Source organism: Pinus tabuliformis, chromosome 7, assembly GCF_031772625.1.
Source record: "Pinus tabuliformis cultivar Carrire ecotype Pingquan chromosome 7, CPIR1, whole genome shotgun sequence".
In the NCBI taxonomy this organism is placed as follows: domain Eukaryota; kingdom Viridiplantae; phylum Streptophyta; class Pinopsida; order Pinales; family Pinaceae; genus Pinus; species Pinus tabuliformis.
In genome coordinates, this window is record NC_142293.1 from 1,950,973,631 (window position 1) to 1,950,994,357 (window position 20,727).

Here is a 20,727-nt window from a genome sequence, read left to right on the forward strand (position 1 = left end):
AAAGGGTAGGCTTTCACTTCTACTATATGTCTCTAGGCCTTGGGCCATTAACCTATTTCGTTACGTCCAAGAAAGACGACTATTAGCCAAGCAAAAGTAGTTTAAGAAGCAGTTTAAAGGCATACTCCACACCCAATTAATAATTTATCTCACTTATATGTTCAACTTCTAAATTAAATTTAAAATGCATTCTAATAAGACAATGTAAGAATCCCCGGATGCGGGTGTCATCAAGCTAGGACATGGGAAGCCACATGCCCTGCATGTGACGCCACGTGAGGATCAAGGCTCATTAAGGCACCTCGCCGCTGAGAAGCCAACCCAGGATACGCACTGCGCGGTCTTGAATGCGAGCGTAGGGAGTAATGGAGAACCTGCAGAAGGTATTCAATGCGGACAAAGCCCGAGGGAATGTCAGCTGGCTTAAGAGGGAAGGAATGTCGATTTTCTGGGCTCAGAGTGCTGAACCAGCGACGTGGAGTTGGGAAGGAAAGTGTGGCGATTTTGAGGCTAAGGAGGAAGGCATTTACTCAGGCAAGGATTGCGTCTGGATTGTTTATCCTGGGCTTAGTTATTGTGCAGTTGAGTTTGGCCTCAAGCCAATTTGGGGCCAGCGCTCAACAAGGAGAGACCGCAACAAAACGAATTGGGGAGCAACCGACGCCATGGTGCGACTGCGGGAAAGGCAGCCATGTAGGAGAGGTACTGGGCGTGGAGAGCCCTCGCGTCCCCCTGCAGTAGATGTCCACCATCATTGCTGTTGCTGCTATTGCTACCGAAGAGCAGGAGCTACACCAATTCCAGCCAGTCAGTTCTTGGAGGCCGGTGGCTCCATTGACGGAGGGCCCATGATTCCAGCATTTGGTTCTGTCATTTTCACCTTGGGCAGTTCGAGGGAGAATGCCAGCATCAACGCTCATATCTCAGTCCTGTTCACAAAGATACCAGAGGAGAACGAAGAAGGCACCCACTCTATCTCAGCTGAGGCACCTCAAGAGAGCAAGAGGGAGAAAAGCCCAATGGTGCCGCCCTCAAATGCAGAGGGCAACTCAGAGACGGAGCTGCAGCAAGCCCCTACTCAATTGCAAGAGCAAGAGCTGCCATCCACCGCGCAGGATCCCATGGCAGGCATCCCTGAGGGGCAAGGCTGGTGCAGAATCATCGAAGAAAAGCCTGAAGATTAAGTCTTGGAAGCGTTATCTGGCAAACATTGTTCTGCCTCAGGTCTGGTATGGGTTCGGGGTTGTGGTTGGTTTTGGGAGTTTGCTAATTATCTGTGTTTGTATATTTTCAGATAGTGTTCATGTTCAAGTCGTCTGTAGTCTGGGCAGTAATTCTGGCAAAGTCGGTTATATGTCTTTTCGTTGGATGCCCCTGCGCGGGTTGTTTGGTTATCATCTCGGAACAACTCTTTGTTATATGTTTTGGTACAGTTTGGAGGTGCTGCCCCTGCGAGGGCGAATTTTGAGTCATGTAAAGCAACCCAGGAAGCCACAGTCGGCGCTGGGCAGCATGTTTTTCTGAATGTAATTCTCACCTGTACATAATAAAATAGTTAGTTAGTTTTGCAGAGAAAAAAAAATAAGACAATGTAAGAATAAAATAATTACATATTCTATACCACATGATATATATTTTATAAAATGCATTATAATAACATAATTACATGATAGGCATAACCATATGATTTGTATTTTATATAAGTTAATTCATTTAATGAGTTGGAATGTTAGTGTGTAAGACAAAAATTAAAGTATTTTATTTATTATTATTAAGGTAAAGATTAGATTTTTTATTTATATATATTTTTATGAAAGTGCTATAATTAGAATAATTGTATAAATTAAATTATTAATAAATCTTGATAGGCATCAATTTGTGATAAAAAAAAATTATTTAACTTCATAATATATCTCTAAAATTTAAAAAAATCATAAAAATTAATTAAATTATCACTTTTCTCTTGTAAGTTAAGAAGTTTCCATTGATCTTTCATCTGTTTGCCTCTATGGAAACTAGAACAATGATTTATTCCAAAATAGTACAAACAAAGAAATCTATGATAATAGAGGTTGTCAAGGATGATGATATTTGTATGACAATACATAGTATCTCTCTAAGGTTCAGCGAAAAAAAGGATAGCTAAACTTAACTGAGGAGGGCATAGAAACATCTGGAGGGTCTTTAAGGGTTCGTGGCATGGCAGGGCCCTTGCATTTCTGCAGCAAATCTTCAATTCTAGCCAACTAGAGGGGCATATTTCTTTGTCCGAGCCCCATGTTGCGGTGCTCCAAATACAATTCATTAATCTGGATAAGGATCTCCCTATTCACCTCACTATGCTCCATCAAGATCTTCTTGATCAAGCATGTCATGTTCCAATACAATTCAATTGTGCATAGATATTGATTTAGCTTTGACGGGTGTGACATAGGTACTACACCCACTCGACCACTAAGGAAAGAATTTTGTCGTCTATGTATTCTTCATGATTAGCATGGACTTCCTCATCTACATTTTCGATCTCCTATTGAATTGGAACGAGGGTTTGTGATTGATAAAGCCTGGTAGTGTTGTGGGCATGAAGGCAAGTTCGAGCATTCTCTTACATCCTAAAGGAGGAGCCTCTACAACTCCTCACTCTCTATCTTAACATGGAGGTATGTTCATTGTAATAATATTACAACAATAGGGAGAGTAAGGAGCTAGTGAGCAGTGATAAAGGAGAAGTTGTGAGGAGTTTCACCAAAACATTTAGAGAGGGGGCATGAGCATGAGGAAAGATGGTGTGTAAAGGAGGTGCTCTATTGACGTGTGAGCTAGAGAGATGAGAGTAGTGCAGAGCTCTTGGACTAGCTTCTAAGCCCACATTTTCCTTGATTTTGGCTCAAACTTCAAAACACCACCCACTTAGAAGGAAGAGATTGGAGGTGATAAGAACTCAGTGGTTGAATGAAACACGAAAAATCTAGCATGGAACAAAGAAAATATAGGGTGGGGGTGGACAGGTCAAGAATACCATGGCCAAACCCCTTAACAAAGATAGAAACAACTATATTGGGATGGAATTTCCCATAGAGGCTATCGACAATATCATATGGGGGAAGCCTTGTATAGAATGCATCTGCATAAATAAGATTGAGGGATAACCAAGACATATTGATTGACATGCCAGCCTCAAGAAGAATCGATGGGTCAAACGACTCCAACATTAGATGCTTCATTATTCACAATTGTGTGAGGAGAGATCAAATACAACAAGAGGACAAATGGAAGTTGGGATGGCCATGTCGCCCCCTCAATTCAGTGTGGTGACGATGATGGATTTTCTCCCTCCCACTCTCATCAATCATTTAAAATCTTGTGTGTGTCTTTGCATCGACTTGGGATGTCATTTCGATTGAGGAATTAAATATAAATTTATTTTAAATTATTATTATTATTATTAGTTATAAAAAGAATTAACATATAAGTTAAACGTATATACATTTGAGAAAAATATATAACAAGATTTGTAACCATGGAGATTCACCCCAACTTTATCATGGATTTTTTTTATTTGTAAATATACTTTGTTACAATATGGTGGGCCAATACCAAGGCTTATCAATAGGGCATGTCCAAAAAACCATAATCTATTTCATATTATACTTGTTCATATTTTTAATTAATCAATTTAGTTAAAAGGGAAAAAAAAAATAACTACTTTGCAGATAAATCTCAACCTTTCATTTGTGAATACTACTAAGAATATTCTAGAATATTCCATCAAAGTTTAATCCCTACCATCCACCTAATAATTATTGATTGCACAAAGTGACGCTTTACAACCCAATATTTCTAAGCATTTTACATTTTACATTTATATGTAGGGTGAATTAAAAAATAATAAAAAGTTAAAAGCATTATAGAGCCCATAATGGGGGAGATGTTGTATTTTCCCTAAAATAATGTAAACATTTAAATGTTGGTTCAATTAATAACAAAAATTTTAAAGTAATAAAAATAATAAAATTTAATTTGTTATATTGTAAATTTGTTTTGCATAGAAAATTAGTGCGTCCAACTCAAGTTAGAAATTATGCTCTCGAAAATAATTGCATAAATAATCATAACTTACATTGGTCAATGCTAAATTAATAGTCATCAATAGGCAAATCATCCTATAATCTTGCTTTTACTGAAACTAATAAATTGAGATGCGAAGTGGATAAGTAAATTGCTTGCTAGGAAAAAATATTTATTGATAACTAGCACAACCATATAAATTAAATGGTTGGTAAACGGCTATGGGCAATAATCAATGATAAACATCAAAATATTTCAAAATATATATAAGGTCGCTAAAATAAAATAAAGAAAATCATAAAAATTTACTCAATTAAAATTTTATTGTTATTATTATTATTATTATTAAAAAGACTTACTATATAAGTTAAACACACACACACGCACACACATATAAACATGTAAGCAGTGTAACCACATAAATTAAATGGAAGGTAATTGTTGATAGACATCAATCCATAATAAGCATAAAAAATCCTTCCTCTATTTAACTTGGTCTAACATTGTTCACAATCAAAGGAAACACACAGTTTACTAGAAGTCTTCAACTACATCAAAATACTTACTTCATTATATATCTCAATTTGCTAAAATTAAAAAAAATAAAAGTCATAAGGATTAACTAAATTATAAATTTACTTAAATTGTTATTATAAGTATATTATTAATGATAAAACAAATTAATATATAAGCTAAATATATATACATTTAAAAAAGTCATGTAACAAGATTCTTAACCATGGAGATTCAACTCCACTTTATCACGAATATTCTTAATCTATAAATAAGCTTTATTACAATATCATGGGAAAATATTATGGCTTATCCATACCACATGCCCATAAAACTAAGAATATTCTAGAATACTTTATGGAGATTAAACCCCAATCATCCACTTAATAATTATTGATAATTAAATTAAAATTCTAGAAGCCCTATTCCAAAATAGACATGTAACAAGATTCTTAACTATGGAGTTTAACCCTCATTTTATCATGGAGATCCTTAATGTGTAGATAGACTTTGTTACAATATCATGGGCTAATACCATGGCTTATCAATACCACATACCTAAAATACCATAACTCATTTCATATGACGCTTGCTCATATGATTTTATTTTATTTATTTATTTATTTTAATTAATCAATTTAATTAAAAGAGAAAAAAGACCATAACTACTTTGGAGATAAATCTCAACCTTTGATTTGTGAATACTACCAAGAATATTCTAGAATATTTCATGGAGGTTAAATCCCTACCATCCACCTAATAATTATTGATAATTAAATTAAAATTCTAGAAGCTCCATTCTAAAATAGACACACTTATCTACATAATTAAATTAAAATTATGGAAGGCCTATTCCAAAATAGACAACCTAGCGCCATAGTTATAATATAATTTGTTCTTATTTAATAGAACCATATATGGAGTGACATAATATGTTTTACATTAAAATTATTGAGTGGTATGTATATGTTGAAACTTGCATCCCTATTCTTTGAGGAATATTCTATCATAATGTTTGTAAAGTTGGTGGTATGAACATAGTGTACAGTCCCTACTTTGACTTGTTGGTAGAGTCAGCGGGATCTTATTTTACCTCTTTACTTGTCTTTTACGTCTCCTTTAATATATTTTGATACTTATTTTACCTCATTTTGTCTTCAAGTCTGTTTTGGTTTCAAAGGTAACTAATTCAGTGTAAGTGTCGCATTGTTTTTGTTTAGTGAATGAAATGTGTACAAACTACTGAAGATGATGAAGTTATTGATTTCATGTAGCATGCATAATGAGTTTTGTAACGACCTCATTGGTTAAAGTACTTGTTGAGCCTTTGAGATAATTCGAGAACATGGGTTTTGTGGAGCAAGGCATATACGATGCCCACTATCCAAATCAATGAAGGTTCGAGAAATCAAGGGTGTTTCTTTTTGTCAACTCTCCATTAGTTCCTGTAACACATGCGAGGACATTACAAGATTCATGCTTATGGTCATGAATCATAACAAATGCCTAAATTGGAAGTCTGTTTCATTGGTTTCTCCTTCGAAGATTTGATATCATATTTCCTTGATTTGGCCTAGCTTGATTTGTTTATATGATTCAATGTAACTATATAAGGCCATGGTGCTGGGAGAAATAGGGGGGACCATATAATGAACAGCTGACAATTTAACTCTAATAATGTTGTACCCTATTTTATTATTAAAGATAACATTAATTCTTGAGTATCTATTTATTGATTTTTTGATTTTGTGAGCATGTTAGAGACCTACTTCTGAGAGAAGGAAGGCCCCCCTTCATCTTAGAAGTTGTGACTTTAATCTGTATATTTTGTGTGATAACTAGATTTAATTTATTCTATGTTTTACAAGTATAAAAGGGTTTGAACTTTTGTTGCAAATGTGATATGAATCAATAGTTAAACTTTGTGTTGTTAATAGGATTATTCTATATCTGTGGTTTTGCTAAGGATCATTCAATAGAGATCCCATGCTGGAAAAATCATTCGTTTAATTGATGGCTCTCTTAAATGGGGAACTATTAGAGCTACAATCTTTGCAACCTCTTTCTTATCGATTTCAATAATGGATATTGCTCATGGGGAATGTTACATTATATATCTTAACTTTCTCTTCATCATTCACATTTTAGGTCAAAAGTTTTCAATCTGAAAGAAAAAGTGGATTTGTCGGAGTACCGTTGAATATAATTTTACATTTAACCCAAACTTATGCCTTATAACATCCATTTATGGAAGAGAAATTGGCATAGAGAATGGTTTATCATTAAATTTTCACGTGTCTTTGAGATTTGTCCTGCATATATATTGAGTGGTACCTCACAGACCTACTATCCTATAATTATAATAAATGTATCAAATTATTGTTGAATAAATTTTCTTGACATTCATTCAATAGTAATTTTATACATTTATTATCAATCTGTGTGAGTAGGCTTGTGAGGTACCATGTGATATATATGTAGGAAAAATCTCAAAGACACACACACATTTAATGGTAAACCATTCTCTAAACTAGTTTCTCATCCAACACTGAATGTTCTAAGGTAGAAATTTCGGTTGAACGCAAAATTGCACTCAACAATGCTCTGATGAATCTCCTTTATCTTTCAAATTAACAACTTTTGATCTAAAACATGAATAAGTGTTGGTCATGGAATCCCCCCACAGCATGTTTTTCGGCTCAAAGCCCAAGTTTTGAGTGATATTATTGTAAAGCTATGTGAATTATGGGCGCGAAATGTATGTTAGAGTCATAGGGCTATCTACACTAAGTTGGAATGTAATGTCGTCCTACCCATGGTCCGCAGACCATGGGATTTTATAAATAGAGCGAGGCTCTGAGTTGTAAAGAAAATATAGAATCTAATGGATTGAAAGAGATAGCGAAGCATAGAAGAAGAGTCTAAGGGTGTCTTGGGTCGTAGTAGTAGGAAGAGGCTCTACAACTGAGTGCGCAGACCATGGGATTGTATAAATAGAGTGAGGCTCTGAGTTGTAAAGAAAATATAGAATCTAATGAATAGAAAGAGATAGTGAAGCATAAAAGAAGAGTTTAAGGGTGTCTTGGGTCATAGTAGTAGGTAGAGGCCTAGTAGAGTCCACAGCTGAGTGCACAGACCCCTGCAGCTAAGTGCGCAGGGTAGAGTTGTGTCTTTAACCAGAGAAGAGAATAATAAAGAAAGGTTTTGTTACCAATTATGTTCATCTTTTTTGAGTTTTACATGTTTGATATCATTTGCAGTTATACTATTTATTTACTGTGCGCACTTGTATGAATGGTGAATATTGTTAAGTATAATTGAAAGCATACAAATAAGCTAAGTTAATAAACTAATATCGGGTTACTAGTAAAGTCTTCGGTAATAACAATGCGTGGCTCCTTAGTAGGGTTGCGCGAAGGCAGTATCTCAGGCTGCAAGGTACAGGAAAGCGCACGTAGCGACGTGCGCGCAGGGTCGAACCGCGGACCACTTGAAACCATCAGACATCTCCAGGGTGTGAAAACCTGGTTCTAGCACCATCCCATACTACTTTGGGTGAGACCTCAGTCTGCGGTACGCAGACTGTTGCTGAAAGGGCTAATAGTACCAGGATTTATTTGGCTAAATCACCTTTGAACCTAGGTCAGGCCCCAACAAGCCAACAAACGGTTCTATTGTCGGGATTGAGATATGCATAAGGGATGTCTGATGTCGTGTCACTGGAATCCAACAAAGAAAGAAATTGAAGGGTGGTTGGACAGAAAGATTCATGAGTCCACGACACAGGAAAATAGGAATCTGCAAGTATCAAAGGAATAGTGGTTGGAGCGCTACTTATATATGGAAATCAACGAAATTTTCTTTGCATCCTTCCCCTCTGAGTTGTATGAGTGGATCGCGAAGCTAGCAGACAGTCAGGGAAGGTGTAGGCTCAACAAATCAATTGTGTGGACTCCAGAATTGGTGTGCAGACTAGAAGTATCGGATGATAAGATCGCGGGCACTGTGGACCATTGGTTTGATCGAATTATAGGAGGGTTTATCACTGTGTTCACGGTAGACATAACCGTCAGCTACAACAAGGCGGAATGACGCTTCCTCAAAGAACTACGAGGTAAGTACATTAAATCGTTGAACACTTGGATTAAAATGCTATTGTGTGAAAAGTGGGTGATGCGAATAAATTGATGTTTGGGGCTACACGAAGTGGGAAAATCTATAGAAACAAAGGTAGCGCAGTGATAGAAAATAACCCCTTGATTTCGCCTTGGCAGGAAAGTGAGGAAGAGCACGCGAAAGTTTCTCCGAGAAGCGTGATCAGTCTGATAAGGTAGTGAATTCCGTGCATACCACCGCAACCTACACCGCCACCAGTTTCACCATGGTCACCCCCATCTTCACCCACACCACCTCTGCCACGACCATAGTTCAATATCGCGAGTGCGATAAAATTGTCAGCATTCAGAGGAGTAGAGAATGAAAATCTGGACCAATTTTGGTTCATAGTAAAGGCTGTATGGGAAGCAAAAGGAGTCATGGATGACAATATAAAGAATGAAACGTTGGTAAGCGCTTTGTAGGATCGCGCACTAACATGGTGCATTAAGAATTCTAATGACCATCCAAACGCGGGGATCATTGATATCTAGGTTGTGCTGAACAGGGAATTTAGTAGGCCAAATTCAAAGACACAATCAATTATCGGGTTTAAGGAAATCGTGATGCTTCTAGGTGAGACCCCATGGAATCTGGACCAGAGGCTGAAGAGTATGATTTGCGAAGCCAACATGACCCTGATGGATGGAAAACATCGTGCATGGTTTGTAGCATCACTAATGCCGCATTTAAGGACGACGCTGTCACAACAAAAGATATCCACCTAAGCTGAAGCTTTGGAGATTGCAATGAGACTACATGAGACCCCAATACAAGATCCCAGCCTGGGAGTCCAAAAAATCCATGCGTTGCTGCAAAATTTATGTCTAGAGATGCAGAGTTTGAAACGGAGCAGGACATCTTGGCCAGAGGCATGCGAGGAGGTATGGTGCATAAAATGCAAAGGCCAGGGGCATGACAAGGACCATTGTCCAATCTTCGCTAACTACTTGGTGAGAGGAGGGCCGATGCCATTAAGACTAGAGGCACAAGAAAGACCGAGCGCGGTGCCTGCATTATGGTGCACGATTTGTTAGATAGGACGAAAACACACTACAAATAACTGTCACCTATTACAAAAGTATACATAGACGTCCCAACAATTGTTTTATAATTTCTGTAGGTCGGTAGGCCATGATGAGCGCACCTGCAGAAGTTACAAGCTGATGATGGATCGAACTCCTACCTATAGAGTATAGACCGAAACACAAGCCCTCGATCCAAATCCAGGGATGGCACGCACTAGATTTCAGGGGCACGAACGAGGTCGAGGTGGAATGGGACCAGGATGGGGTCACAAACAACTGATTTGTTACAATTGCGGAGGGCCAGGGCATTATGCCCACGATTGTACAAATTTGATGAGAGCATCATGTTTAGATTGTACTCAATCTGATCATGAGATGGAGTATTGCCCTACACTGATAGCAAGGTTGCGTGATAAGGGAGTACTCCAGCCTCCCCCAGCTCGGAACCTACAAATGATGAGTTCTGAGCCATGCGAAGAGGACTTGAATGTAAACATCGTGCTTCAAAGTGGTATCACAACAGGAGATGACAAAGGTAAGCATCCTGAAGAAAGTGCGTGGGTTTGCAAGGCTCCTACAAAGGAACCTAAATTTGATTTGGAGCGCACGAAGGAGACATTCATGGAAGCTAAAAAGAGCTTCACGGAGGCCTCCACTTTAGGTAGTAAGGATCAACTAGAACCCAGAATGGATCCTTCAATGCTCACTACCTTTCTGGAGACATGTGTGAAGTTTCTTCGCGATAACAAGGCTATAAAATGACTGCATGAACTTATCATTAGGTGCGCTGGTTCAGGAGAACCACGCATAGTCCAGAAGCTCGGAAAGCACACATCGCGAACAAGAAGGGAAATGAGATTGACTGCGCAAATCAGAGAGTATGAAATGGATCAAGTGATTCTGGATCTAGGATTGGACGTGAACCTACTGCCAAAATAGATGTGGGAGCGCATGGGTAGGCCCGCGTTGCAGTGGTCTCCTATTCAACTGTGAATGGTGAACTAGCAGAAGATCCTACCGATGGGAAGATTGCAGGGGATAATGGTAGACATCAAAGGTGCGAGCGCGCTTGTAGATTTTGAAGTGATAGAGATTGTCGATGACAGCAATCCCTATCCCGCGCTACTAGGAATAGATTGGTCCACTAATATGAATGGAGTGATAAATAAAGCGCAAAATGATTTTTGAGAAAAAGTCACTACGCGCAGTGGTACCTCTAGACCTTAGGGAATGATCGTGTTACACAGAGCCAGTGCGTGATGATGAGAGTGACAACAAGCTAGACTGTATCTAAAAGATAACCACTCGGGAACAGGATTGGGTAAATCCTACAACAGATGGCAGGATTTCGTGGGAATGCAAAAGCTCCTACACATCAGATTCCGATGAGGAAACAGAATGATGGCAAAACCAGTTACATGAGGTAACCATGCTCAATTGCACTGCATGACAACAGAGGTGAGGGATTTGCCTATGTGTGATGGGTTGACAGCGGTGGATGAATTCCTGAACAAATTTGAGAGTGAAGTGCCAGAACAACATCGTTTTGACGCTCTGAAATGGGCACTGCACGCTACGCCCACAAAATGGTGGGGTGTGCACCAGCAGAGTTTCGGGGACTGGCACGAATGCAAAAAGATGATGCAATTACGATTTGGGAAGCCTTAGATGCAGATGGAAGCTGGGCATGATGGACGAAACAACCTGCACACCCACCTTTGCATATGGGCACAGACGTATGTTACGCACCTCGCACAAACACACACCAATAGGAAATAGGAAAAACAAGCAGAAGTAGGCAAGACAAGTGCACAAACAACGAAGTGTGATATAACATAGCACACCAAAAACCATACACGGGGAAGCCTTTGACAAGTTGTGCGAAGTGCTGAATAAGGTCCACCATGTGAGACATACCGACGGGGACCTTCACGTACCAACGGTTGCATGGGCTTATAGGACCATGTGCAAAACTCTAACTACGCAAGTGCTTCAAGCTAAAGTATGAAGTAGGGGTTATAGTCCCTGTGGAGCATGCAAAGTCGAGTCCGTGTGTAACAACACCCGTAGATACGACAATCTGCGCAGACCGGAACAAAGAAATCACACAGCTACGAGAAACAAAACATATAAGACTTGAGGAAGAAATCTGATGAGGAAACTTTAGACTTCGCTAACTTGAAAAAGATGGGTACGGCTAAGGGAGAAAAGCTCTTTAATGGACACAGTGGTCAAGAAGCTAGAAAACGAAATAAAGGAAGCATTCTCATCGAAAAGGATGGCAAGGCAAGGTATGTACAATCATACTGACAAATTGGAAAACTATCGTCATGAATTGGTTAGTCTGTTGCCTTGGCTTGGGCCGCATATCACCAAACGTAGTGACTAGGGTAGCGCATTGCAAATAGTAGAGTGTGCGATGCCGATCATCATAATGGAAGATGCGAATTCTTCGCGAACCATGGTGAAGGATAGGATGGAACCCTGTACAAGTGGTGCAACCACCTGACTAGCTATAGGAAGAACAATCTTAGCACTCCAGGAAGTTGAAAGGGAGCGTGGGACTATAAACTATTCTTCCTGGGAGCTACGCAATATTGAAAATGCGCATAGAATCAGAACGTCATAGGGTTTGTGATCGCGCATGGAGGGCTATGCTACCACGCGGGTTGGCTGGGAAGTGACCATTGGTGTCACTATTCATGATGGGATGTTTGATTTGAGGTTAATGGAGTAGGCAACGGGCATTTAAGACGTGAGTTATGGACAAGATTTTGGAAAATCTGCCGCTAAGAAAGCATTAGTGGCCCAAAATTGGGGGGAATGTTCGAATTCAAATTCAAAAGGCACTATAAAAATCAAAGGGTTGGCCAGTGAACAACACTTGGTCATTTGAGAATTGAGCACTTGAGCAAAGCACAAAGCATTGAGATCTGAGCAATAATTGAGCCCCTAAGTTCGCGGGAGACAGAATACAACCTAGAGATGATGATGACCACTAAGAATGGGTTGGGAATTGAATAGGTAACCGCCGGTGAGTCCGCGTAGATCCAAATGATGGAGGATGTTCTAGAAGGCGTCGGGTGGTGATAGAAATCCCCAAATCACCACGAACACCGAGGCCCAAGAAGGATAAGCAGGCAATGTGTCTAGTACACATGTCCCTGAGGAATCTACGACACAACAAACTATCCATGGAAGAGAAGGGGAAAGCATTCACAATACAAATAGATGAGGAAGAAGAAGACTTGCAGGCCCTAATCACCGCAGTAGAAGAAGAAGAAGATGTGGAGGAGGATATCCAACCATTGTTCTCTGCAACAAAAATGCCCGCGTATGTCCCTCCATGGAAAGGGAAAAGCAAAGTACCGAAGGATCTGGATGAAACGAAGAGTTCACTCCAAACCCCAATCCTCACCGATGGCATTGTATTTGAGGGCACGCACCTAGGCCGCGTGCTAACCATGAAATTTGAAGACTGGGACCTCTCTAACTGCGAGAAGTTCCCGCACCTAGAGATCGAAAATATGATGAAGCAGAATACTGAGGGGGCGGTGATAACATTAGAGCCGTGGAAATGGATGTACGGTGTGGAAAAGGTCGGGTTGCTACATACATAATGGATACCACATTTCCACCAAGCGCCCATCACCATTTTCATCATCAGGCAGCCGCTTTGCCTAGTGCATGATGGGTATCTATGGCTGGAGGAGCCTATTCCCATCATGACAGACCTCATTCACTGTATTTCTTGGTCCCCCTGTAAGGGAAAGGACCCCACGACTATAGCCGGAAAAGGTAGCAATTCGGCTCTTGTAGAAGCCATGAAGGAAAAATATAAGCTGGAGAAGAAGAAGAGGGGCTATGCCATCTCCAACATCAAGGACAAAGGGGTGCGTGTAGCAACCCAACTCCTGGCTAGAAAAATTATGAGAAACTACCGCACCGATGAGGTACCAGCATCGGTGGTCGCGCTAGCCAAGCAGTGCATGGAGGGGGTCCAGTTCAATTGGTTTGAATTCCTCTGCGAGGAATTTTTGACAAACTATTGCGAAGCCTAGGAGTAGGGTAAAACCTTCCACTACGTGTGGTTGCTATTATCCATATTGCTAGTAGCGGGAGAACTGCCAGAGGACAGTCAATTCCCAAACATTGACAGAGAGTTACCAGAGGCCGCGAAGTACGCTTCGCTTTGGGCCACCAAGGACGCGAAACGGATTCGCGACACCAAAATTTTCTGGGTGCTCATGGAGGCGAGCATTCGGATGTGGATCATGTTAACACCCAGGTTGTTCCCTATGACTCCCAAGGGAATACGGCCGGGGTAACCACTAACCAATCTTTGGATCACTGTTTCTAGCCAAACTGTGATCAGAGAGGGCTCTCTCTTTATGATTTGTAACTGTTTATGATAGGGTTTTAGGCTAGCTATTGAGCACAGGTTTTGTTTATGTTTTGGTTGAAGAATTTCTTTCAGATCTCTTGTGATGTAATATTCAGAGAGTCAAGTATCATTGGGCAATGGAGTCTATAGCAGTAGGTGTCTAGAAACTTTGAGATGAACTGGTGAAACTTACAGGGCCATTTGGGTGCTTTATAGAACAAACTTTTGATTAATAACATGAACAGGCTAAACAAGCAGTGAGAGCATTTAAGGATTTTCACTAAATGTTTAAGTATTTTCACCAAACTGGTTATGAGAAATGGATGGATGTCTCAGGGGCAAACTTGAATCCCTGGGAATATCTATCACTGTAAAAGATATAGTTTTAAAGTGCAGCAACTAAGAATTACACTTCTTTTACTGTATCTGAAGAAAACATGGATAATAGCTCAGTTTGAGTTCAGGGTAATCGGTGATTAAATCCTGGAACTATTCTTCTACTTTGCTATTAAGTGTAAAATATTAGGCAACAAAAGAGAACAAAAGACTCGAAAACATGTAATACAGAGATTTAAGAAAACTTATTGTTTTATGAAACACTCTGGAATCCTGCAACGTTCACCATTCATCACAACGCATCAAATACACCAAGCTTTGGAAATTCCATTCTCCCTTTGTATTATTTCTCTGAGAATTTTTACAGCAAGCGAGAGCTCTTCAAGGAAAATTACAACAACCCCTTAAGCTTCTGTGAGGGGCCAATATATGCTTGCGATTGTTTACAAAAAATATCTGAGTCCTGAGTTATCTCAGACTTAATGTTCTTACCAACTTTGAGATATTATTATCAGGAATTTATTACAGCATTGAATACAAAATAAAGGCGCTTTAATGTTCTGTCAGAAGATATTTTGGCCTTTGGGATCTGCTGAGTCGGTTGAGATACTTTGATTAAATGCTGGAGAACCCGACTTTATGGCTTGTGCGCTGTATGCTGTGTTTGTCACCTGTGATTGTGACTGCTGCAGTAGTGAGTAAATAGCTCTGCCGAGTTGGCTCAGCATCTGCCTCTTCCTTGTAGATTTTATTCATCAAAATGGTGCCTGCGTATGACTGCTCATGTGCTGGAGAAAAAAACAACCTCACGGGTTCGGACCTGACAAAATTATCTGTGTCAAATTCCTCCATACTTCCTGTGTGGGCAATTGATGATTTATGATTGCCCCCATAGTCTCATCTGCCTCAGTGTACTTAAAGAAATTTGGTGGTGTATCAAACAGATGATCAATTTCATTCATAATAAAAAACAGATTATCCACCCTATCATACAGATTCTGCCCTGATGCTGGCCCTGTGTCTGCTGAGGTACTGGGCTGTTTTGCAATTTGCGCTACTGCATGGGCATCAATCCTTTTGTTGTAATTTTCTAGGGTGAGTAGTCTTCCTACACTGCTTAAGATGCTGGGGAGGCCTCTGTTCTGCAATGCCACAAATCTGTCCAGGAACTTGTTGATCTCGGTCTGCATATCCTGTGTCCTCCTCTCCAGCGTACCAACTAGACTTCTTAGTGTCAGGACTCTTTTAACTACTGAGATTGTTTCAGTCCTGTTAGTAATTCCCATGGCCGCTAGTTGAGAGCTAGTTTTGTTATTTAAAACATTGACCATTCTGCTGGCAGCATCTGGCATGTGGCCAAGGCTTGCTCTGGCTCTGTGTATTTCCTTGTTTGCCTTGGTGATGAGTGCTATTTGCTCATCCATAGTCTCAATGTACTGCCACTGATTGGTGATGGATCGACCGATGTTACTCCAGAGGACTGCCTTTAGTTCTGCTGTTACCTTCTCTAGTGCAAGCTCTTTTTCTAGTTCAGCTATTCTCTTTTTTAGAGCTTTTATCTCTCTCTCCTTTGTTGCTTCATTCTGCTTGCTTTTGTCAAATTTTTCATTCACCTTGGCCAAAGTCTTCTTGACTTCATCAAGCTCTTTCATTTGGGATTCAAGAACTTGGATCTCAGCTTGTAGCTTCTGCATATCCAGACTGGGAGTCTGTCCTGGTGTTGGTGTAGTTGTTGCTGTAGATGGTGCTGTAGTTCCCGTTTGCTGAGGAGGAGGAGTAGTTGTTGGAGGGATTTCCTCAAGATTAATTATCACAGGAGGAGGCTGGGAGGGTTGGCCCTCTTCTCTTTGCTTCATTGCTGTTTGTAGTGCTGCCTTTGCAGCTTCTGATTGTCCTAGCTGGTCTTGAGTTCGAACCAGCTCCTTGTACAGGGATATCAGTAGGTCTGTAGCATCCTTTTCCTGCCTTTGCTGGGCAACCTCGTCTGTTTGTGGGTGGATGGTGGCTGGGAGCTTGATTTTCTTTCTTAAGGCCGCCATGTCTGCATCCCTTATCTTCAGGAGTTCTTGGATACCCTTAACATTTTTAGGATCATGTCCTATTTCTATAATTACCTCTTCCAAGGACTTGATCCTGTTGTCCTTGGCTTGTGATGATGCTCTCTCCAATTCCAGCTGAGAGGCTGTATTATCAAGGCTGCTCTTCAATTTGTAGTTTTCCAATGTCTCATCTGCCAAGGAGGCATACACCATTTCACCAGTTTGTTTATGTAATTCAATCTTATCCATAGGGTGTATGTCTTTGGCCAGCACCTCCATGTTGGTTCTTAGGTAATCCGAGGTAGAATGAGGATGCAGTGTTGTGGGCATGAAGTGACTCATGATCATCTTGCCTTCACTTACATCAAAGGCAGACATGAGTCTTTGCTGATTGGTAGGAGCCAGGTTCAGCAAATGATCGTACAGCTGTATTTTAATAGGATCACTCCTCCTCTTAATGTCAATAAATTGCTGTTTGATGCTTGACTGTCCTTCTCTGCGCTGGCTGGAGGAGCTGACCTCTCCTCCTATAGTTCTATCATGTTCATGCTGAAATGAACTGGCTGAAACTTCTCCACTGGGTGGGCCCATGCCCATTGCTTGCCTCACTGCTATGTCATCCTCTTGGGAGTCATTTAGTCTTTGTCTTTTCTCTCCCCGATTAATGGATGAAGTCAGGGGAGTCTCTCTATCCCTTTTCCTGGTTAAGTCCTCCTTTTGTGGGGTTTGGAGGACCGAGGAATCAACAGTAGTTTCTGCTCTAGGAGGCACCACTGTCTGAGCCTGTTGCTCAGTGAAGCTTGGAACATTAATCACTTTTTCTTGCTGCAAGGGCTGCTGTTCACTAAACTGTTCCTCTTCTTGTTGCTGCCCAAGTTCCTGCTGCTCCATCTCTTCTTGCTGCTGTAGCAATGTGTCCACTTGTTCTTCTGTCAATGGAGGTGGCTGTTCCACCTGCTTCCCTTTATCCTTGCTTGCTGTCTGTGGTGCTTTCTCGGCAGTTTGCTGCTGTGCTGTTGATGATGTAGCAGCTGCTCCAAGTTGCTTTTTGTAGGAGAGGGGCACCTGTGCACAAGTTTCCAAGTCAGCTTCCTTTTGCATATTTCTAGCCTCTCTCTCAAGTAACTCTTCATTAGTAATTTCTTCCTCTAGGGTACCCTCTTCCCAATTTGATGCATTGGCATACTGTTCAATCTCGGGTTGTCTCTTGTGTGCATAGCTACCCAATTTGTATCTAATCCTCCTGAGGGAGATAGCATGATTGGGGTCATAGGGTATCCATTCAAAACTGGTTTGCAGTCTGAGGCCTTCCAGGATAGTGTTTGCCTCTTTCCATCCCTCTTCTTTCTTGTTATATAGGAAAGGACCCAGCTGGTTCCTTACCTTCAACTGTGACTTCTTGTTGTTGCTCTGAAAATGAAGATAGTCTGAGTTCCCAAACTGTCTGAAATATTCCAAGGCAAAAAGCCTCATGGGGACATACCTTGGCAACCTAAATGGGTTCAACTCACAGCCATATATCCTGATGACTGTGTGGTTTTGGTAGAAGTACCAATTACCAATGCTGTAGGACTTATTCAAATGGAGAATTCTCCTCATGTCATCAGTTAGTCTAGGAGGAGGAGTACCATGCAATACTGTCATGACTGGATAGATGAATAAGTCAATGAACTCAGTGTATGTGTAAGGTGATACAGAGGTATGATGAAAAACAGAAGTCCAGAACACAACTGACTTTGGAATTCCCTGGGCATTGAGTGGCTTCAAAGGAATAGAGAAGGTGGCTGGCTGATAGAACAAGAATAGATGGTATATATATGAAGTATACCTGAATAGTCTTTCCCTCTTCAAGTTCATAAACTGCTCATGGATTTTATCTGCAATGTAGGTTGCATAGTCATAATGTACAGCTGGGGGTTTACCAGGAGAGAATATAGACAGCATTGCCATTAGGCTATCATCCACATCCTCCATCCCCCTGAATCCTAGGACATAACTGATTAAATCCACTAACATCCTGCCCAAATCATTCAAGTAGTGATACCCAATAGGAGGGGCTCTGACTGATTCAGAGCCTGGTCTTACAAACAACTGATTGATTTTAATGATTTGGTCATTTGACAGCTTGGTCCCTTTGTTTATCAAGTTCTGCATAAAGAGGGGAGTCAATTGCTTGGCAGTTTGGAAGTGCAGCATTCCATTTATACTTTCTGGGGTAATCTGGAACAGGATTGAGCCTGTGGGGCTGATGACAGCTCTTTGGCTTGGGTCATAACATTCCTGGCAGCTGTAGATGAGTTCTGGCATAGGATTTACTTGGGGAAGGTTGTAGATGGGTAAATTTGAGTCCCAAATTCCCAAGATGTCTGCCCCACTCAGGTGCTGGGCTTTTAACTCATTCATCATCTGGATATTGTATTTGGTTCCCATAGGGAACCAGTCCAGCATTTGGTAATCCATGTCTCCCAGGGCTTTCCATGCTAATTCCTGGTGAGGAGCATTGAGGGGCTTGATATTTAGAGCAATAGGAGTCTCCATAGTTCTTCAAAGTGCAACAATTGTAGGTGAATAGTCAAAATGGAAGCAACACAGAATAGAGGTGATTCTCTGTAAAGACAGTTTGTATTTTGGATACTAGAGGGGAATTTACTCAACAGCAATTGAAATACTGTTTGTTTTTTAGGAGCAGAGCTTCTCTAAGGTCTAACTGTCCCCTTCCAGCGGGTGAATTGAGACCAACAAGGAATTTTCCGAGAATACGCAGTGAGTATTGTTTTTGGGTGAATTTACCGGAATTATGGCTCGGCTGGTGTTTTTCGACTTCACAGTGGCAAATGTGGATTTGCAGAGGGAAATGGGTAGTGTAACTATAGTTTTTGAGGTGCCTTTATCCTTCTGAGCAAATTAAAGTTCAATAACCGTCGTATGGAGGGCAGGACAACTGTAAATACCTGTAAATTGGCGAGCAGAGGTCGAGCAGGTGTGCACGGTTGCTGCTGAGGAGGTCGCCCGGGTTAAATCAACAGGTTGGCGGAAATTCGAACATAAACGGTAATGCAGAGACAACAACAGCGACAGTAGTGAAAATAGGAAAAAAACACGGTTTTTTGGGTAAATATGGACCTTTTTTACCATTTTGGCGCTTTTTAGTGATGACATCAGCATGACGTCATTGGTGGGCCAAGGTGAGGTGACGTCAGCTGACGTCATCGGGTGACGTGGCGGTAGACTATTGGTCCAATGGGGCGATGAGGAGGCAGCCATGTCAGCGGCCAGATGGACGAATAGCGGGAGCGAGTACAGGTGGATGTGACGTGGCGATTCGTTGGCGGAAACAGGTGGCGGTTAGGATCATAGCGGTTACGGTTAAGGTTAACCACTACGGTTTCTCGGGGCGGTTTGGGTACGGCGCCGAAGTTGTCAGGCCCGGCTCCGAGATACCTCAGCGCTTGACGCGTGGAGAGGCCCTGACGTGACGCAACGTCAGCATCTCGGGCGGTAAAGGACAGCAGTGGGAGCCGCTCCGATATTGACGTGGATCGTCAGATCTTCGGGCCTTGATCCGACGGTGGGCGGAGTATGGAGGTGCTCGGGTTATATGCGGGCGGGGAACTTTAGGTTTTGTGGGTTTTTTATTGGTTTTTCTAATGTTTTTTCATTTAACCAATAATGCGCTAACCCTTTGGAAATGCGCCAGAGACGGGTTTTTGACTTTGGTAATTTTTGCAAAGGATTTGAAGGCGGAATAGGGTTTTATAAGGGTTTTCCAATGCAAATGGTGGTTTGAGGAGCAGTTTGACTTGCAGCAAGGGGGAATGGGATGGGACAGGTTCACCAAAGTGACCAGATGTCATTTTGGTCCCTTTTGAAGAACATATGGCTATAATGCCAAGGGGAGGGAGTATATATAAGATTTGGGGCTTTATACACCTTAGTGTTAGTATTATTAGGGGAAGGGGTAAAATGGGGGAGCTATATAGTAAAATTAGAGGTTAATATGAATGAAGGGAGCAAATGAAAGGGATTTTACTGAGTTTATCTGAAATTGACTTGGTTTTGAGAGTAGATCAAAATGAAAAGACCTTAGACAAGAAATGTGGATTCTGAATGAACTAGAACCACCATAAAACCATGATCTCTCTTCATAAATCTCAGCTGAAAGAAAGGGAGTGTTAGTAATGGAATAGAGGGGAAGAGGGAAGTT